Source organism: Elephas maximus, chromosome X (assembly GCF_024166365.1).
Source record: "Elephas maximus indicus isolate mEleMax1 chromosome X, mEleMax1 primary haplotype, whole genome shotgun sequence".
Taxonomy (NCBI): domain Eukaryota; kingdom Metazoa; phylum Chordata; class Mammalia; order Proboscidea; family Elephantidae; genus Elephas; species Elephas maximus.
Genome location: NC_064846.1, coordinates 157,352,134 through 157,371,006, shown reverse-complemented (window position 1 = coordinate 157,371,006; position 18,873 = coordinate 157,352,134). Strand labels below are relative to the sequence as shown.

The following is an 18,873-nucleotide window of genomic DNA, read 5'->3' as shown; positions in this document are numbered from 1 at the left end:
AATCAGGGCATGAAGTGGTGAGAATAAAGAATTTTTTAGGAAATCATTATTGATGTGCTTTGTTTGAGGAGGATGCTACATAGAGATTCCTTCAAAATTCATACTAATGAAAGTAAACGGTTCAGAGTAATACAGGGGCTTTTATTTGCCTCCTTTTAAAAATGAAAAATTCTATTTCCAAGCTCCGTTAGAAGAATAAAAAAGAGCAGCACTAACAAGTAAAAAGTAGAAAGTAAGTTGTCCATAAATCCACCCCTAGAAATAACTGCCAATAAAGGAATTGGGTATGTATCTTGCCAGATTTTTTTCATATACAGGTACATACGCATACCCTCACACATACACCCATGTTTTCTACAAATGAGCTAGTATTACGCATACTACTCTGTAAACTTCTTCGAAGAATTATATGTTTCTTCTAGTCATGTTTCGTATTGGTAGATACCTTTTCTTATTGAAAATAGTGCCATAGTAAACATCATTGTGTACACATTTTTGTGTATTTATATAAATGTATCCTTGGATAAATTCCCAGAAATGGAGTTATTGGGTTGAAATAGTACTCACAATTTTAAAACGTTTATTTTCTAGGTCTTTATATATTTTCTTGACTTTTTAAATGATAACTTTTCCACATCAACTGTTTTTTGTAGTATACGAAACCCCAACCAAACCCGCTGCCATCGAGTTGATTCTGACTCATAGCGACCCTATAGGGCAGAGTAGAACTGCCCCATAGAATTTCCAAGGAGCACCTGGTGGATTCGAACTGCTGACCTTTTGGTTAGCAGCCGTAGCACTTAACCACTACGCCACCAGGGTTTCCTTTTGTAGTATAGAGGTTAGCAAACTTTGGCCTCTGGGCCAAATCTAGTTCATTGCCTGTTTTTGTAAATAAAGTTTTATTGGAACACAGCCACATCCATTCATTTACACGTTATGTATGACTGCTTTTGCACTTCAGTGGCAAAGTTCAGCAGTTGCTACAGTGATCATATGGCCTACAAAACCTAAAATATCTACTATCTGGCCCTTATGGAAAAAATTTGCCAACCCCTGATGACTGGTGTAAAGTAAAACTTTGATATATTTATATTGGATCTGATTGAACTGTCTCACTGGTTAATAGCTTTTTCTTTTGTATGTTTTAGATAGCTAATCATAAAGTTAGGAAATTGTAATTTTTTCTCTTCCTTTCCTTTTTCTTGTCTTACTGTATTAGCTAGAGCCTCCAGAGCAGTGTTGAATAATAAAAACCAAAAAAACCCGTTGCCACTGAGTTGAGTCCGACTCATAGTGACCCCATAGGACAGAGTAGAACTGCCCCGTAGGGTTTCCAAGGAGTGCCTGGTGGATTTGTACTGCTAGTCTTCTGGTTAGCAGTCATAGCTCTTAACCACTCCACCACCAGGGTTTCCGTGTCGAATAACAGCAATGATAAAAAAAAACAAAAAAACAAAAACCCAAAACCCATTGCCATCGAGTGCATTCCAACTCATAGTAACCTTATAGGACAGAGTAAAAGTGCCCCATAGGGTTTCCAAGGAGTGGCTGGTGGATTTGAACTGTTGACCTTTTGGTTAGCAGCCGTAGCTCTTAACTACTGCACCACCAGGGCTTCATAAATGTATAGATACTATCTATCTCTCCATCCATCATCTATCTATCTGTCTGTCTATCTATCTCTATGTATTTATAGATATAAAAAACCATTGCCATCAAGTTGATTCCGACTCCAAGTGACGCTACAAGATAGAGTAGAACTGCCTCATAGGGGTTCCAAGGAGTGCCTGGTGGATTTGAACTGCCGATCTTGTGGTTAGCAGCCAAGCTCTTAACCACTGTGTCACCAGAGTGCCTCATAAATGTACAGATAGATTACAGTTGGTCTACAATGAGCTTATATTACACCTGGATGGAATAATGAATGGATGGATGGTTGGATGACTAGGTAGAGTGACTGATAGATACATAGATAGATATAGAACATAGAAAGATATAGATAGAATATAAAGATCCAGTGTTTAATAAAATAAGAAGATTGTCAACACATTTGATGTTTGGAAAGCTGTACACTTTAAGAATATCCAGTCATCTAGAGTATACTTGCAAAGAGGTCAGAAAATATACAGATATCTATATTTATATTTATCTGTACAGAATATGGAAACCCTGGTGGCGTAGTGGTTAAGTGCTACGGCTGCTAACCAAGAGGTCCACAGTTCAAATCCGCCAGGCGCTCCTTGGAAACTCTATGGGGGCAGTTCTACTCTGTCCTATAGGGTCGCTATGAATCAGAATCGACAGCAGTGGGTTTGGTTTTGGGTGTGCACAGAATATAAAGATCCAGTGTTTATATCTATATATTTATATCTATCTGTATAGATATTTATATTATAGATATAAGTATTTATATGTATCTGTATTTATGTATCTATATGTATTATATCAAAATAGATATAGATATATGTATATCCGTACTTATATTTATCTGTATAGAATATATAAAACAGATATACATTATCATAGATTGATTATGTCCCCCCAAAAATGTGTGTATTAACTTGGTTAGGCCATGATTCCCAGTATTGTGTGGTTGTCCTCCATTTTGTGATCGTAATTTTATGTTACGAGGATTAGGGTGGGATTGTAACACCACCCTTACTCAGGTCACCTCCCTGATCCAAGGTAAAGGGAGTTTCTCTGGGGTGTGGTCTGCACCACCTTTTCTCTCTCAAGAGATAAAAGGAAAGGGAAGCAAGCAGAGAGTTGGGCACCTCATACCGCCAAGAAAGCAATGCTGGATCCAGGGTCCCTGCACGAAGAAGCTCCTAGTCTGGGGAAACATTGATGAGAAGGCCAACAGAGAGAAAGCCTTCCCCTGGAGTTGATGCCCTGAATTTGGACTTTTAGCCTACTTTACTGTGAGAAAATAAACTTCTCTTTGTTAAAGCCATCCACTCGTGGTATTTCTGTTATAGCAGCACTAGATGACTAAGATATTTATAGCTATTTAGATATGTTTATCTGTATAGAATATGGAGCTCTGCTGGCGGACTGGTTAAATGCTCAGGTTGCCAACCAAAATGTCAGCAGTTCGAATCCACCAGCCACTCCTTGGAACTGCTATGGGGCAGTTCTACTCTGTCCTATAGGGTCGCTATGAGTCGGGATCAACTCGACAGCAACAGGCAATGGGTTTGCCAGTATACTGTGTTGTTATTGTTGTTGTTAGGTGCCGTCGAGTCGGTTCCGACTCATAGCGACCCTATGCACAACAGAACGAAACACTGCCCTGTCCTGCGCCATCCTTACAATCGTTGTTATGCTTGAGCTCATTGTTGCAGCCACTGTGTCAATCCACCTCGTTGAGGGTCTTCCTCTTTTCCGCTGACCCTGTACTCTGCCAAGCATGATGTCCTTCTCCAGGGACTGATCCCTCCTGACAACACGTCCAAAGTATGTAAGACGCAGTTTCGCCATCCTTGCCTCTAAGGAGCATTCTGGCTGTACTTCTTCCAAGACAGATTTGTTCATTCTTTTGGCAGTCCATGCTGTATTCAATATTCTTTGCCAACACCACAACTCAAAGGCATCAATTCTTCTTTGGTCTTCCTTATTTATTGTCCAGCTTTCACACGCATATGATGTGATTGAAAATACCATGGCTTGGGTCAGGCACACCTTAGTCTTCAGGGTGACATCTTTGCTCTTCAACACTTTGAAGAGGTCCTTTGCAGCAGATTTGCCCAATGCAATGAGTCTTTTGATTTCTTGGCTGCTGCTTCCATGGCTGTTGATTGTGGATCCAAGTAAAATGAAATCCTTGACAACTTCAATCTTTTCTCCGTTTATCATGATGTTGCTCATTGGTCCAGTTGTAAGGATTTTTGTTTTCTTTATGTTGAGGTGCAATCCATACTGAACGCTGTGGTCTTTGATCTTCATTAGTAAGTGCTTCAAGTCCTCTTCACTTTCAGCAAGCAAGGTTGTGTCATCTGCATAAGGCAGGTTGTTAATGAGTCTTCCTCCAATCTTGATGCCCCGTTCTTCTTCATATAGTCCAGCTTCTCGTATTATTTGCTCAGCATACAGATTGAATAGATATGGTGAAAGAATACAACCCTGATACACACCTTTCCTGACTTTAAACCAATCAGTATCCCCTTGTTCCATCCAAACAACTGCCTCTTGATCTATGTAAAGGTTCCTCATGAGCACAATGAAGTGTTCTGGAATTCCCATTCTTCTCAATGTCATCCACAGTTTGTTATGATCCACACAGTCGAATGCCTTTGCATAGTCACTAAAACAGAGGTAAACATCCTTCTGGTATTCTCTGCTTTCAGCCAGGATCCATCTGTCAGCAATGATATCCCTGGTTCCACGTCCTCTTCTGAAACCAGCCTGAATTTCTGGCAGTTCCCTGTCAATATACTGCTGTAGCCGTTTTTGAATGATCTTCAGCAAAATTTTGTTTGCGTGTGATATTAACGATATTGTTCAATAATTTCCACATTCAGTTGGATCGCCTTTCTCGGGAATAGGCATAAATACGGATCTCTTCCAGTCAGTTGGCCAGGAAGCTGTCTTCCATATTTCTTGGCATAGACGAGTGAGCACCTCCAGGGCTGCATCTGTTTGTTGAAACGTCTCAATTGACATTCCATCAATTCCTGGAGCCTTGTTTTTCACCAATGCCTTCAGAGCAGCTTGGACTTCTTCCTTCAGTACCATTGGTTCCTGATCATATGCCACCTCTTGGAATAGTTGAATATTGACTAATTCTTTTTGGTATAATGACTCTGTGTATTCCTCCATCTTCTTTTGATGCTTCCTGCATCGTTTAATATTTTCCCCATGGAATCCTTCACTATTGCAACTTGAGGCTTGAATTTTTTCTTCAGTTCTTTCAGCTTGAGAAACGCCGAGCGTGTTCTTCCCTTTTGGTTTTCCTTCTCCAGCTCTTTGCATATGTCATTATAATACTTTAGTTTGTCTTCTCGAGAGGCCGTTTGAAATCTTCTGTTCAGTTCTTTTACTTCATCAATTCTTCCTTTTGCTTTAGCTGCTCGATGCTCAAGAGCAAGTTTCAGAGTCTCCTCTGACATCCATCTTGGTCTTTTCTTTCTTTCCTGTCTTTTCAGTGACCTCTTGCTTTCTTCATTTACGATGTCCTTGATGTCATTCCACAACTCCTCCGGTCTTCTATCACAAACGGCGACTATACACATGGACCTCACCAGATGGAACACACAGAAATCAAATTGACTACATCTGTGGAAAGAGATGATGGAAAATCTCAATATCATCAGTCAGAACCAGGCCAGGGGCCGACTGTGGAACACACCACCAATTGCTCATATGCAAGTTCAAGCTGAAACTGAAGAAAATCAGAGCAAGTCCATGAGAGCCAGTATACTGTAGACGACTAGATATTCTTAAAATGTATAAATAGAGCTTTCCAAATACCAAATGTGCTGACAATTTTCTTTTTATTAAACACTGCAGCTTTATATTCTATCTATATCTTTCTATATCCTGTATCTATGTATCAGTTGCTATACCTAGCCATTCAACCATCCATCCGTTCACCATTCCATCCAGGTGTAATATAAGTTCATTGTAGACCAACTATGAATGAACAACAAGAAGAAACATACTTCAATTCCATCGCCCAGAGTTAACAACTTTTTAAATGCAAATATGCATAAAAACTAAATATATGTGTATCAAAAGGGATCATATAATATATTCTATTTTTATAATTTGCTTTTTTTGCTTGACATGTTGTTAACATCTTTTCATGTCAATAAAAATAGATTTATACCATCATTTGCCATGACTCCTTTGTGTGTTGTTAGGCACCACTGAGTTGGTCCCAATTCATAGCGACCCTATGTGCAACAGAACAAAACACTGCCCCATCCTGTACTATTCTCATGATCATTATTAGGCTTGAACCCATTGCTGCAGCACTGTGTCAGTCCATCTCATTGAGGTTCCTCTTTTTCGTTGACCCTCTACTTGACCAAGCATGATGTCTTTCTCCAGGGACTGGTCCCTTCTTAAAACATGTTCGAAGTATGTGAGACAAAATCTTACCATCCTTGCTTCTAAGGAGCATTCTGGCTGTACTTATTTCAAGACAAATTTGTTTGTTCTTTTGGCAGTCCATGGTATATTCAGTATTCTTTCCCAACACTGTAATTCAAAGACGTGAATTCTTCTTCGGTCTTCCTTATTCATTGTCCAGCTTTCGCATGCTTATGAGGCTATTGAAAACACCATTGCTTGGGTCAGGTGCACATTAGTCCTTAAAGTGACATCTTTGCTTTTTAACACTTTAAAGAGATCTTTTGCAGCAGATTTGCCTAACGCAATGCATCATTTGATTTCTTGACTGCTGCTTCCATGGGTGTTGGTTGTGGATCCAAGTAAAATGAAGTCTTTGATAACTTCAACCTTTTCTCTGTTTAGCGTGATGTTGCTTATTGATCCAGTTGTGAGGATTTTTATTTCCTTTATGTTGAGGTGTAATCCATACTGAAGGCTGTGGTCTTTGATCTTCATAAGTGCTTCAAGTCCTCTTCATCTGTATATGGCAGGTTGTGTCATCTGTGTATTGCAGGTTGTTAATGAGTCTTCCTCCTATCCGGATGCCCCATTCTTCTTATACTCCAGCTTCTCAGATTATTTGCTCAGCATACAGATTGAATAAGTATGGTGAATGGACACAACCCCAACACACACCTTTCTTGATTTTAAACCATTCGGTATCCCCTTGTTCTGTTTGAACGACTGCCTCTGGATCTATGTACAAGTTCCTCATGAGCACAATGAAGTGTTCTGGAATTCCCATTCTTCACAATGTTATCTGTAATTTGTTTTGATCCACACAGTTGAATGCCTTTGCATAGTCAATAAAACACAGGTAAACATCTTTCTGGTATTCTGTGCTTTCAGCCAGGATCCATCTGACATCAGCAATGATATCCCTGGTTCCATGTCCTCTTCTGAATCTGTCTTGAATTTCTGGCGGTTCCCTGTCGATGTACCACTGCAACCACTTTTGAATGATCTTCAGGAAAATTTTACTTGCATATTAGATTAATGTTATAGTTCGGTAATTTTTGCATTCAGTTGGATCACCTTTCTTTGGAATAGGCATAAATATGGATCTCTTTCAGTTGGATAGCCATGTAGCTGTCTTCCATATTTCTTGGCATAGATAATTGAGCATTTCCGGAGCTGCATCTATTTGTTGAAACATCTCAATTGCTATGCCATCAATTCCGGGGCCTTGTTTTTCGCCAATGCCTTCAGTGCAGCTTGAGCTTCTTCCTTCAGTACCATTGGTCCTTGATCATATGCTACCTCCTGAAATGGCTGAATATCAACCAATTCTTTTTGGTACAGTGACTCTGTGTATTCCTTCCATCTTCTTTTGATGCTTCCTGCGTCGTTCAGTATTTCACCCATAGAATCCTTCACTATTCCAACTCAAGGCTTGAATTTTTTCTTGAGTTCCTTCAGCTTGAGAAATGCTGACTGTTCTTCCCTGTTGGTTTCCTAACTCCAGGTCTTTGCACTTTTCATTATAACACTTTATTTGCCTGCTCAAGCCACCCTTTGAAATCTTCTTTTCAGCTCTTTTACTTCATCATTTCTTCAGTTCACTTTAGCTACTCTACATTCAAGAGCAACTTTCAGAGTCTCTTCTGACATCCATTTTGGCCTTTTCTTTCTTTCCTGTCTTTGTAATGACCTCTTTCTTTCTTTCTTTCTTTAATAATTTTTATTGTGCTTTAAGGGAAAGTTTACAAATCAAGTTAGTCTCTCACACAAAAACCCATATACACCTTGCTACACACTCCTAATTACTCTCCCGTTAATGAGACAGCCTGCTCTCTCCCTCCACTCTCTCTTTTCGTGTCCATTTCGCCAGCTTCTAACCCCCTCCACCCTCTCATCTCCCCTCCAGGCAGGAGATGCCAACATAGTCTCAAGTGTCCACCTGATCCAAGAAGCTCACTCCTCACCGGCATCATTCTCCAACCCATTGTCCAGTCCAATCCATGTCTGTAAAGTTGGCTTTGGGAATGGTTCCTGTCCTGGGCCAGCAGAAGGTCTGGGGGCCATGATCACTGGGGTCCTTCTAGTCTCAGTCAGACCATTAAGTCTGGTCTTATGAGAATTTGGGGTCTACATCCCACTGCTCTCCTGCCCCCTCAGGGGTTCTCTGTTGTGTTCCCTGTCAGGGCAGTCATCGGTTGTAACTGGGCACCATCTAGTTCTTCGGGTCTCAGGATGATATGGTCACCGGTTCATGTGGCCCTTTCTGTCTCTTGGGCTCGTAATCACCTTGTGTCCTTGGTGTTCTTCATTCTCCTTTGATCCAGGTGGGTTGAGACCAATTGATGCATCTTAGATGGCTGCTTCCTAGCGTTTAAGACCCCAGACACCACTCTTCAAAGTGGGATGCAGAATGTTTTCTTAATAGATTTTATTATGCCAATTGACTTAGATGTCCCCTGAAACCATGGTCCTCAGACCCCTGCTCCTGTTACACTGGCCTTCAAAGCATTCAGTTTATTCAGTTTATTTATTATTTGCTTTTGGTTTAGTCCAATTGTGCTGAAGTCCTCTGTATTGTGTGCTTTCTTTTCCTTCACCTAAGATAGTTCTTATCAACTATCTAAATAGTGAATACCCACCCCTCTCCTACCCTCCTTCCCCCCCTCGTAACCACAAAAGAATGTTTTCTTCTCAGTTTAAACTATTTCTCAAGTTCTTATAACTGACTAATTTCACTCAGGATAATGCCTTCCAGGTTCCTCCATGTTATGAAATGTTTCACAGATTCCTCACTGTTCTTTATCGATGCGTAGTATTCCATTGTGTGAATATACCATAATTTATTTATCCATTCATCCATTGATGGGTACCTTGGTTGCTTCCATCTTTTTGCTATTGTAAGCAGTGCTGCAATAAACATGGGTGTGCATATATCTGTTCGTGTAAAGGCTCTCATTTCTGTAGGATGTATTCCAAGGAATGGGATTGCTGGATCGTATGGTAGTTCTATTTCTAGCTTTTTAAGGAAGCACCAAATTGATTTCCAAAGTGTTTGTACCATTTGACGTTCCCACCAGCAGTGTAGAAGTGTGCCAATCTCTCCACAGCCTCTCCAACATTTATTATTTTGTGTTTTTTGGATTAATGGCAGCCTTGTTGGAGTGAGATGAAATCTCATTGTAGTTTTGATCTGCATTTCTCTAATGGCCAATGACCGTGAGCATTTCCTCATGTATCTGTTAGCTGCCTGAATGTCTTCTTTAGTGAAGTGACTGTTCATATCCTTTGCCCATTTTTTAATTGGGTTATTTGTCTTTTTGCAGTTGAGTTTTTGCAGTATCATGTAGATTTTAGAGATCAGGCACTGATCAGAAATGTCGTAGCTAAAAACATCTGTAGGTAGTCCTTTTTCTCTTTTTTAAAAAATAATTTTTATTGTGCTTTAAGTGCAAGTTTACAAATCAAGTCAGCCTCTCACCCAAAAACCCATATACACCTGGCTACACACTCCCAATTACTCTCCCCCTTAATGAGACAGCCTGCTCTCTCCCTCCTCCTTTTACTCTTTTGGTGAGGTCTTTTGATGAGCATAAGTGTTTGATTTTTAGGAGCTCCCAGTTTTTCTTCTATATTCTTTGTAATGTTTTGTATACTGTTTATGCCATGTTTTAGGGCTCCTAACATTGTCCCTATTTTTTCTTCCATGATCTTTATCGTTTTAGATTTTATATTTAGGTCTTTGATCCATTTTGAGTTAGTTTTTGTGCATGGAGTGAGGTATGGGTCTTTTTTCATTTTTTTTGCAGATGGCTATCCAGTTATGCCAGCACCATTTGTTCAAAAGACTCTTTTCCCCATTTAACTGTTTTGGGGCCTTTGTCGAATATCAACTGCTCATATGTGGATGGATTTATGTCTGGATTCTCAATTCTGTTCCATTGGTCCATGTATCTGTTGTTATACCAGTACCAGGCTGTTTTGACTACTGTGGCAGTATAATAGGTTCTAAAATCAGGTAAAGTAAGGCCTCCCACTTTGTTCTTCTTTTTCAGTAATGCCTTATTTATCCGGAGCCTCTTTCCCTTCCATATGAAATTGGCGATTTGTTTCTCCATCTCATTAAAGAATGTCCTTGGGAGTTGGATCAGAATTGCATTAAATGTATAGATCGCTTGTGATAGAATAGACATTTTTATAATGTTCAGTCTTCCTATCCACGAGCAAGGTATGTTCTTCCACTTATGTAAGTCTCTTTTGGTTTCTTGCAGAAGTGTACTGTAGTTTTCTTTGTATAAGTCTTTTACATCTCTAGTAAGATTTATTCCTAAGTATTTTATCTTCTTGGGGGCTACTGTAAATGGCATTGATTTGGTGATTTCCTCTTTGATGTTCTTTTTCTTGGGGTAGAGGAATCCAACTGATTTTTGTATGTTTATCTTGTATCCCGATACTCTGCTGAACTCTTCTGTTAGTTTCAGTAGTTTTCTGGAGGATTCCTTAGGGTTTTTTGTGTATAAGATCATGTCATCTGCAAATAGAGATACTTCAATTTCTTCCTTGCCAATCTGGATGCCCTTTATTTCTTTATCTAGCCTAATTGCTCTGGCTAGGACTTCCAGCACAATGTTGAATAAGAGTGGTGATAAAGGGCATCCTTGTGTGGTTCCTGATCTCAGTGGGAATGCTTTCAGGCTCTCTCCATTTAGGGTGATGTTGGCTGTTGGCTTTGTATAAATGCCCTTTATTATGTTGAGGAATTATCCTTCTATTCTTATTTTGCTGAGAGTTTTTTTTTTTTTTATCATGAATGAGGTTTTGAACTTTGTCAAATGCGTTTTCTGCATCAATTGATAAAATCATGTGATTCTTGTCTTTTGTTTTATTTATGTGGTGGATTACATTAATTGTTATTCTAATGTTGAACCATCCCTGCATACCTGGTATGAATCCCACTTGGTCATGGTGAATTATTTTTTTGATATATTGTTGAATTCTATTGGCTAGAATTTTGTTGAGGATTTTTACATCTACATTCATGAGAGATACAGGTCTATAATTTTCTTTTCTTGTGGTGTCTTTACCTGGTTTTGGTATCAGGGGATATTGTGGCTTCATAGAATGAGTTTGGTAGTATTCCATTCTTTTCTATGCTCTGAAATACCTTTAGTAGTAGTGATGTCAACTCGTCTCTGAAAGTTTGGTAGAACTCTGCAGTGAAGACTTCCGGACCAGGGCTTTTTTTTGTTCGGAGTTTTTTGATTACCTTTTCAATCTCTTCTTTTGTTATGTGTCTATTTAGTTGTCCTACCTCTGTTTGTGTTAGTTTGGGTAGGTAGTGTGTTTCTAGGAATTCATCCATTTCTTCTAGGTTTTCAAATTTGTTTGAGTATAGTTTTTCATAGTAATCTGATATGATTATTTGAATTTCAGTTGGGTCTGTGGTAATATCGCCCATCTCATTTCTTTTTTGGGTTATTTGCTTCCTCTCCTGTTTTTTCTTTTGTCAGTTTGGCCAATGGTTTATCAATTTTGTTGAGTTTTTTTAAAAACTATCTTTTGGTCTTGTTAATTCAATTCAATTGTTTTTCTGTTTTCTATTTCATTTAGTTAAGCTCTAATTTTTATTATTTGTTTTCTTCTGGTGCCTGTGGGTTTCTTTTGTTGCGCTCTTTGTATTTGTTCAAGTTGTAGGGATAATTCTTTGATTTTGGCCCTTTCTTCTTTTTGGATGTGTGCATTTATTGATATTAACTGGCCTCTGAGCACTGCTCTTGGTGTGTCCTAAAGGTTCTGATAGGAAGTGTTTTCATTCTCATTGGATTCTATGAATTTCTTTATTCCATCCTTAATTCTTCTATAATCCAGTCTTTTTTGAGCAGGGTGTTGTTCAGTTTCCAAGTGTTTGATTTCTTTCCCTGTTATTGATTTCCACTTTTATGGCCTTATGGCCAGAGAAGATGCTTTGTAATATTTCAATGTTTTGGATTCTGCTAATGCTTGCTTTATGACCTAATATGTGGTCTATTCTAGAGAATGTTCCATGTGCACTAGACAAGAAAGTATAGTTGGTTGCTGTTGGGTGGAGTGTTCTGTATATGTCTACGAGGTCAAGTTGGTTGATTATGGCATTTAGATCTTCCATATCTTTATTGAGCTTCTTTCTGGATGTCCTGTTCTTCACTGAAAGTGCTGTGTTGAAGTCTCCTACTATTATTGTGTAGCCGTCTATCTCACTTTTCAATGCTGATAGAGTTTGTTTTATGTATCTTGCAGCCCTGTCACTGGGTGCATCAATATTTACTATGGTTATATCTTCTTGGTGTATTGTCCCTTTAATCATTATATAGTGTCCTTCCTTATCCTTTCTGATGGATTTAACTTTAAAGTCTATTTTGTCAGAAGTTAATATTGCCACTCCTGCTCTTTTTTGATTGTTGTTTGCTTGATATATTTTTTTCCATCCTTTGAGTTTTAGTTTGTTTGTGTCCCTAAGTCTAAGGTGTGTCTCTTGTAGGCAGCATATAGACGGATCTTGTTTTTTAATCCATTCTGCCACTCTCTGTCTCTTTATTGGTGTATTTAGTCCATTTACATTCAGGGTATTTATGGATAGGTATGAATTTAGTGCTATCATTTTGATGTCTTTTTTTGTGTGTTGTTGACAACTTATTTTTCCCACTTGATTTTATGTGCTGAGTAGATTTTCTTTATATATTGTCCTTTCCTCATATTTGTTGTGGTTCATTTTGTTTCTGCTGAGTCTGTATTTTTCCCTTGTATTTTATTTTGATGAGTAGGATAGTTTGTCTCTTTTGTGGTTACCTTATTATTTACCCCTATTTTTCTAAATTTAAAACTAACTTTTTATCTTCCTCTCCATATGGAAGGTGTATGATTACATTGCTTAGTTCCTCTTTATTATTTTAATGTTGTCTTCTTTTATATGATAACATCGCCGTTACCCTGTGTTGGGCTTTTTTTTTTTTTTTTTTTTTTTAATAATCTTGCTTTGTTTTTTTGGATTTCCCTGTCTAGGTTGACTTCTGGTTTCTCTGCCCAGTGTTCTAGTCTTGGGTTGATACCTGATATTATTGATTTTCTAACCAAAGAACTCCCTTTAGTATTTCTTGTAGTTTGGTTTGGTTTTTACGAATTCCCTCAACTTGTGTTTATCTGGAAATGTCTTAATTTCACCTTCATATTTAAGATACAGTGTTGATGGATGTATCATTCTTGCAGGCAATTTTTTTTCCTTCAATTTTTTAAATATGTCATCCCATTACTTTGTTGTCTGCATGGTTTCTGCCGGGTAATCTGAGCTTATTCTTATTGGCTCTCCTTTGTAGGTGACTTTTCTTTTATCCCTCGCTGCTCTTATAATTGTCTCTTTATCTTTGGTTTTGGCAAGCTTGATTATGATATGTCTTGGTGACTTTCTTTTAAGACCTACCTCATGTGGAGTTTGATGAGCATCTTGGATAGATATCTTCTCATCTTTCACAATATCAGGGAAGTTTTCTGCCAACAAATCCTCAACAATTTTCTCTGTATTTTCTGTCATCCCTCCCTGTTCTGGCACTCCAATCACTCATAAGTTATTTCTCTTGATAGAGTCCCACACGATTCTTAAGGTTTCTTCATTTTTTAAAAATTCTTTTATCTGATTTTTCTTCAAATATATTAGTGCCAAGTGATTTATCTTCAAGTTCAGAAATTCTGGCTTCTACTTGCTCAATTCTGCTCCTCTGACTTTCTACTGAGTTATCTAATTCTGTAATTTTGTTGTTAATCTTCTGAATTTCTGATTGCTGTCTGTCTAAGGATTTTTCTAGCTTATTAAACTTTTCATTATGTTCCTGAGTAATCTTTCTAATTTCTTCAGTTGCTTTATCTGTGTGTTCCTTGGCTGGTTCTGCATATTGCCTCATTTCCTTCCTGATGTCTTGAAGGGTTCTGTATATTAAACTTTTGTATTCTGCGTCTGGTAATTCCAGGAATGCACTTTCATCTAAAGGATCCCTGGATTCTTTGTTTTGAGAGTCTGTTGAGGTGATCATGGCCTGTTTCTTTATGTGACTTGATATCGACTGTTGTCTCTGAGCCATCTATAAGTTATTGTATTAGTTTATGCTTGCTTACTGTGTTGTAGCTGCTTGCTTTGTTTTGTTTTGGTATACCCCTAAGGGTTGTTTGAATGAGCTAGCTTGATTATTTTTGCCTTTGGAGCTCTGGTGTCCTGTCCCCAGCTGGCTAGAGCTGTTATCAGGTATATCAGTCTAGGAATCCACTCAGTTTTCTTGTATGAATTCAGCTCAGGTTTCCAGGTAGTTGATATCAAGTGTGTGGTACAGGCTCTGTCCTACAGTCTTAGAGGGGCAGGGGCGATTGGTGTATATACCTGTATCTGATTGGAGCAGAGGGGTCACTCTCTGAACAAGGCTGGGGGCTGAGAACCAACCCCTAGGTGTGTCTGAGGAAAATGCGTCTCTGTTCCCTAGAGCGTGCTGGTGGGTGGGCTCTGCAGAGGGACCGTGGGCACGCAAAGTTTTTGTTGTAAGGACTGGGAGGTACCTGTTATCCCTGGACCTCTGTCGCGGGTGGCTGGGCAACACAAATGGAGCCACCAGTCCTTAGGTCCCTGATGTGGATAGGTGAGGACCTTGTTTAATAGGCAAAGCAATGTCAAACATCAAACACCCACCTCTCTACCGCACCGCTGAAATGGTTGGCATTTGCCAACAAGGGCCTATTCTCCTGAAATAGGCCCACACAGGTCCATTCCTGGACTCGATCCGCTTCTGTCCTGAGCTCCCTCATTTAATGGGGCTAGCAAATTATCTTTTCCCCCCCAGGTGCAAATTTTTTCCTTCTCCAAGGCTGGGAGGATGGCTCCAGGTGCTCACCAGGGTCTCTCTCAGGCCTAGGGATTCAGCCGCTGAGGCTGGCTTCAGGGTGGGGGGGGGTGTGGTAAAATATACGCAAGTCCTTAGCTTTTGCCGAGAACACCCTTCTCAGGTTCCGGAGGTGTGAGTGGGCTGTGTGGCTGCTGCTTCTCCCTGAGGAAACTGAGGCTGAAAGCTAGGAGCAGCTCGGTGCCGCTGCCACCGCTCCGGGAATGGTGCCTGAGGGCTCCCCGCGATTCAGGGCCGGTAACTCCTCTCCACTTTTGAATGGCCTCTTCCTCCCCTTGCCTCTTGGTTTGTTGTCTAAGCTTGCCTTTGATGCTCAGGGCTCCCAGCTTGTCACAAATATACTTGTTTCAGTTGTTTTTTTGGGTCTTTGTTGTAAAGAGGGCTCAATGGAAGCGTCTGTCTATTCCACCATCTTGGCTCTGCCCCTTTGCTTTCTTTTTGTATGATATTCTAGATGTCATTCCACAGCTCGTCTGGTCTTTGGTCATTAGTGATATTGAGATGGTCTCTAAATTCAGGTAGGATATACTCAAGGTCATATTTTGGGTCTTGTGGGCTTGTTATAATTTTCTTCAGCTTCAACTTGAACTTGTGTATGAGCAATTGATAATCTGTTCTGCAGTCAGCCCCTGGCCTTGTTTTGACTGATGATATTGAGCTTTTCTATCGTCTCTTTGCAAAGATGTAGTCAGTTTGATTCCTGTGTATTCCATCAGGCGAGGTCCATGAGTATAGTTGGCTGTTTTTGTTATTCAAAAAAGGCTATTTGGAATGAAGAAGTTGTTGGTCTTGCAAAATTCTGTCATGTGGTCTCTGGCATCGTTTCTTTCACCAAGGCTATATTTTCCAACTACCAATCCTTCTTCTTTGTTTCCAACTTTTGCATTCCAATCCCCAGTAATTATCAATGCATCTTAATTCCATGTTTGATCAATTTCAGACTGCAGAAGTTGGTAAAAATCTTCGATTTCTTCATCTTTGGCCTTATTGATTGGTGTGTAAATTTGAATAATACTCATATTAACTGGTCTTCAATCAATTCCTATGTTACTGTTTAGATTATGGCAGCTTTTCCCTCATTATAAGCCACTCAGAACATGAGTTTTGAAGCCACAAGAGCTGGATTTGAATCCTGGCTCCCTTTCCTTTGCCGTTTCTGTCACCTTGTGCCAATTACTGATCTTACCTAGGTCAATTTTCTTATCTTTACAATGGAGATAAGAATATCCATCTCATAGGGTGTTTAAGTAAAGGAGATGACATATATAAATTTCCCAGTCCAGTTCCTGGCACATAATAGGCCCTCAATCAGTGTTTGTCCTTCATGCCTCCATTTTGTCTCAAAGATAGTTCTAAGGTTCATGAAGTAATGTCTACCAAATGGTTTAAGTTTTATTTTGGCCTTATCCTTTTATAAATATCATGTTTTCAAAAATATTGAATACTGTCTAGATACTTTTTCCTGCTCTTGATAAATAGAGAGAACATCCAAAAATAAAACCCAATACTACCAATCAAACGAATAACATTTTCTTATAGCTGATAGAGAACACACAGTTACGGCTGTCCAATTTGTGAAATAAAATGGATTTGACAGACCTGGCTGATGAAAAATTGCCCTCTATTGAAGTCAGCAACATAGCTTTGTGAATTTTTTCTTTAAATGGCATATAAGACTCATATTTCTACTTGGAAAACAAGATTATTTCTTGTTCTCTCTAAGAAGCAGGATTTCTTTCTTTCTTTTTTTAAAGGCTGAATATAGTTATGTGTTTGAATGTCTTAAAATTTCCATCCTACTAATTCCCCCAAATTTATCTTCATGGGATCATGAAGATAACACAGCATGCATTGGTTATGAACAAGCACATGAAAATTTAGCAACGTTAACATTTATGAAACATGAGGTAATGAGTGAGATAGAACGCTATGTCAAACAGAAGACAGATGACTCAAGGTAGGACCAGATCATCTCTGTTATGGAATAACACTCTGTGCCAATATTTTGCAAAGAAATGCAGTATTTTATTCTTTTCAAGCACAAATAGAACCAGCAGAACAATAAGATGAAGTAGGGACTATGCATTAGTGAGCAGACAAATGATGATTGTGACTCATAGACGGGTTATTTATTTGTAAATACCTACTGGCTGAGATTCAAATGGTTTTCATAATTAAATAACTCCCTCTATAATCTTGTTTTTCCTATAAATGTTCCTAGGCCGACCATCTTTCATAAATAATAGAAAGCTGAAAGCTTCAGTTCAGCTTCTATGAAGTCATTTGATGCTTAGGAAGTTCAGGTTATTGAAGACAGTGAATTGTGTTATTTTCTCATATCATATACATAGTACAATGATGTACCAGTTTGAGCCTTGACTCCATTAAGTTCTTTGACATAAATAATATCAGACCAGTAAAAATGGGCATGCAATGAGCTAGTGCTAAGGACCAACCATCCACTGTGGTGGACTTATTATTCCAAGTGAAAACTCAGCCCCCTGGAGAAGTTGGCTGCTAACCAGAAGATGGGCAGTTTGAATCCACGAGTGGCTCCTTAGAAACCCTATAGGGCAGTTCTATGGTGTCCTATAGGTTGCTATGATTTGGAATCGACTTGAAAGCAAAAGGTTTGGTTTGGGTTTTCTTCTATACAAACTGGGTGTACCCACTCAGAGCACATTCCTATTTTTCTCAGACCATGCTGGCTCTTTTTCATGTGGCCACACAGGAAGTTAAAAAACTACTAAATTACACAGATATCACCATCAGTCCTCCATGAATATTTGGGCCTGTATTGAAGACTATTAGAATGTGAAGTGAAATGGTTTTACTTGAAACGTTTTTTTGTTTGTTTGTTCATGTTTGTCCTAATCTCATACACCATTTGAGCATGGGTGGGGATGGTAGAGTGTGAGGAAGAGGAAAGGAATTGTCGAATTGAAAAAATTATCAATTGCCTGTTTAGGAGCCACTCATTTCAAATATACCCATTGCCATCGAGTTGATTCTGACTCATTGCGACCCTGTAGGACAGAGTATAACTGCTGCATATGGTTTCCAAGGCTGTACATCTTTATGGAAGCAGACTGTCCACGTTTTTCCAGTGGAGTAGGTGGTGAGTTCGACCACTGACTTTTCAGTTAGCAGCTGAGCACTTTAACCACTTCTCCACCAGGGCTGCACTTCAAATATAGAAATGCATTTCTTCCTGAATGCTCTGTGGAGAAAACAACTGCATCTCTAGGCTATGTTCTTTTTCTAAATAGCTAAAGGAACTAAAGAAGCCATGAGGAATGGCCCCTGTGTGTAAAAGCTTGTGTTCCCATAATTCTGTCAGCATTTTAGGTTTTCTTCTTGTTTGTCCCTTCTCACTCCCAGTACATGTCCTTGCCTTACTTTTTGACTCTCATCTGCTCCAAGCATTCAATCTGAAGATCTGATCTCCTGTAGCTTTAATGTAGCTCTTTTGTCATTAGTGCTTAATATCACAAATGAGTTAGGTAATCTTGACAAGAACCAGCTCTATTCCCTGCATTCGTTCTGAGCTATATGCTTTTTAATTTGGGGAAATGCACTTTCTTCAATTAGATTGAAATGCATAGCATTTTATTTGTACTAATTAATCTGCAAACTCAAGACTATTTAATGAGAACCTATTTTTTTTCCCTGGCACCAAACGCTTTCAGTCCCAAGTAACAGAAACTCCAACTCAAATTGGCTTAAACTTTAAAGGAAATTTGCTGGTTCATGTAACCAAAAAAGTCTAGTAATTATGTGGACTTCAGGTAAAGGTTGATCCAGCAGCTGAACCATGGTATTAAAGGTCACATATCTTTCTCTACTCAGACATCCCTTATGTCATGCTTTTTTCTAAGCCTGT

General features: G+C 39.0%; 1 protein-coding gene across 3 annotated transcripts in view; it reads left to right on the top strand.

The window, feature by feature from the left end:
* Window positions 1-18,873, top strand: part of PHEX (phosphate regulating endopeptidase X-linked) — a 243,611-nt gene that overhangs the window by 19,483 nt on the left and 205,255 nt on the right. The window lies entirely within an intron of this gene.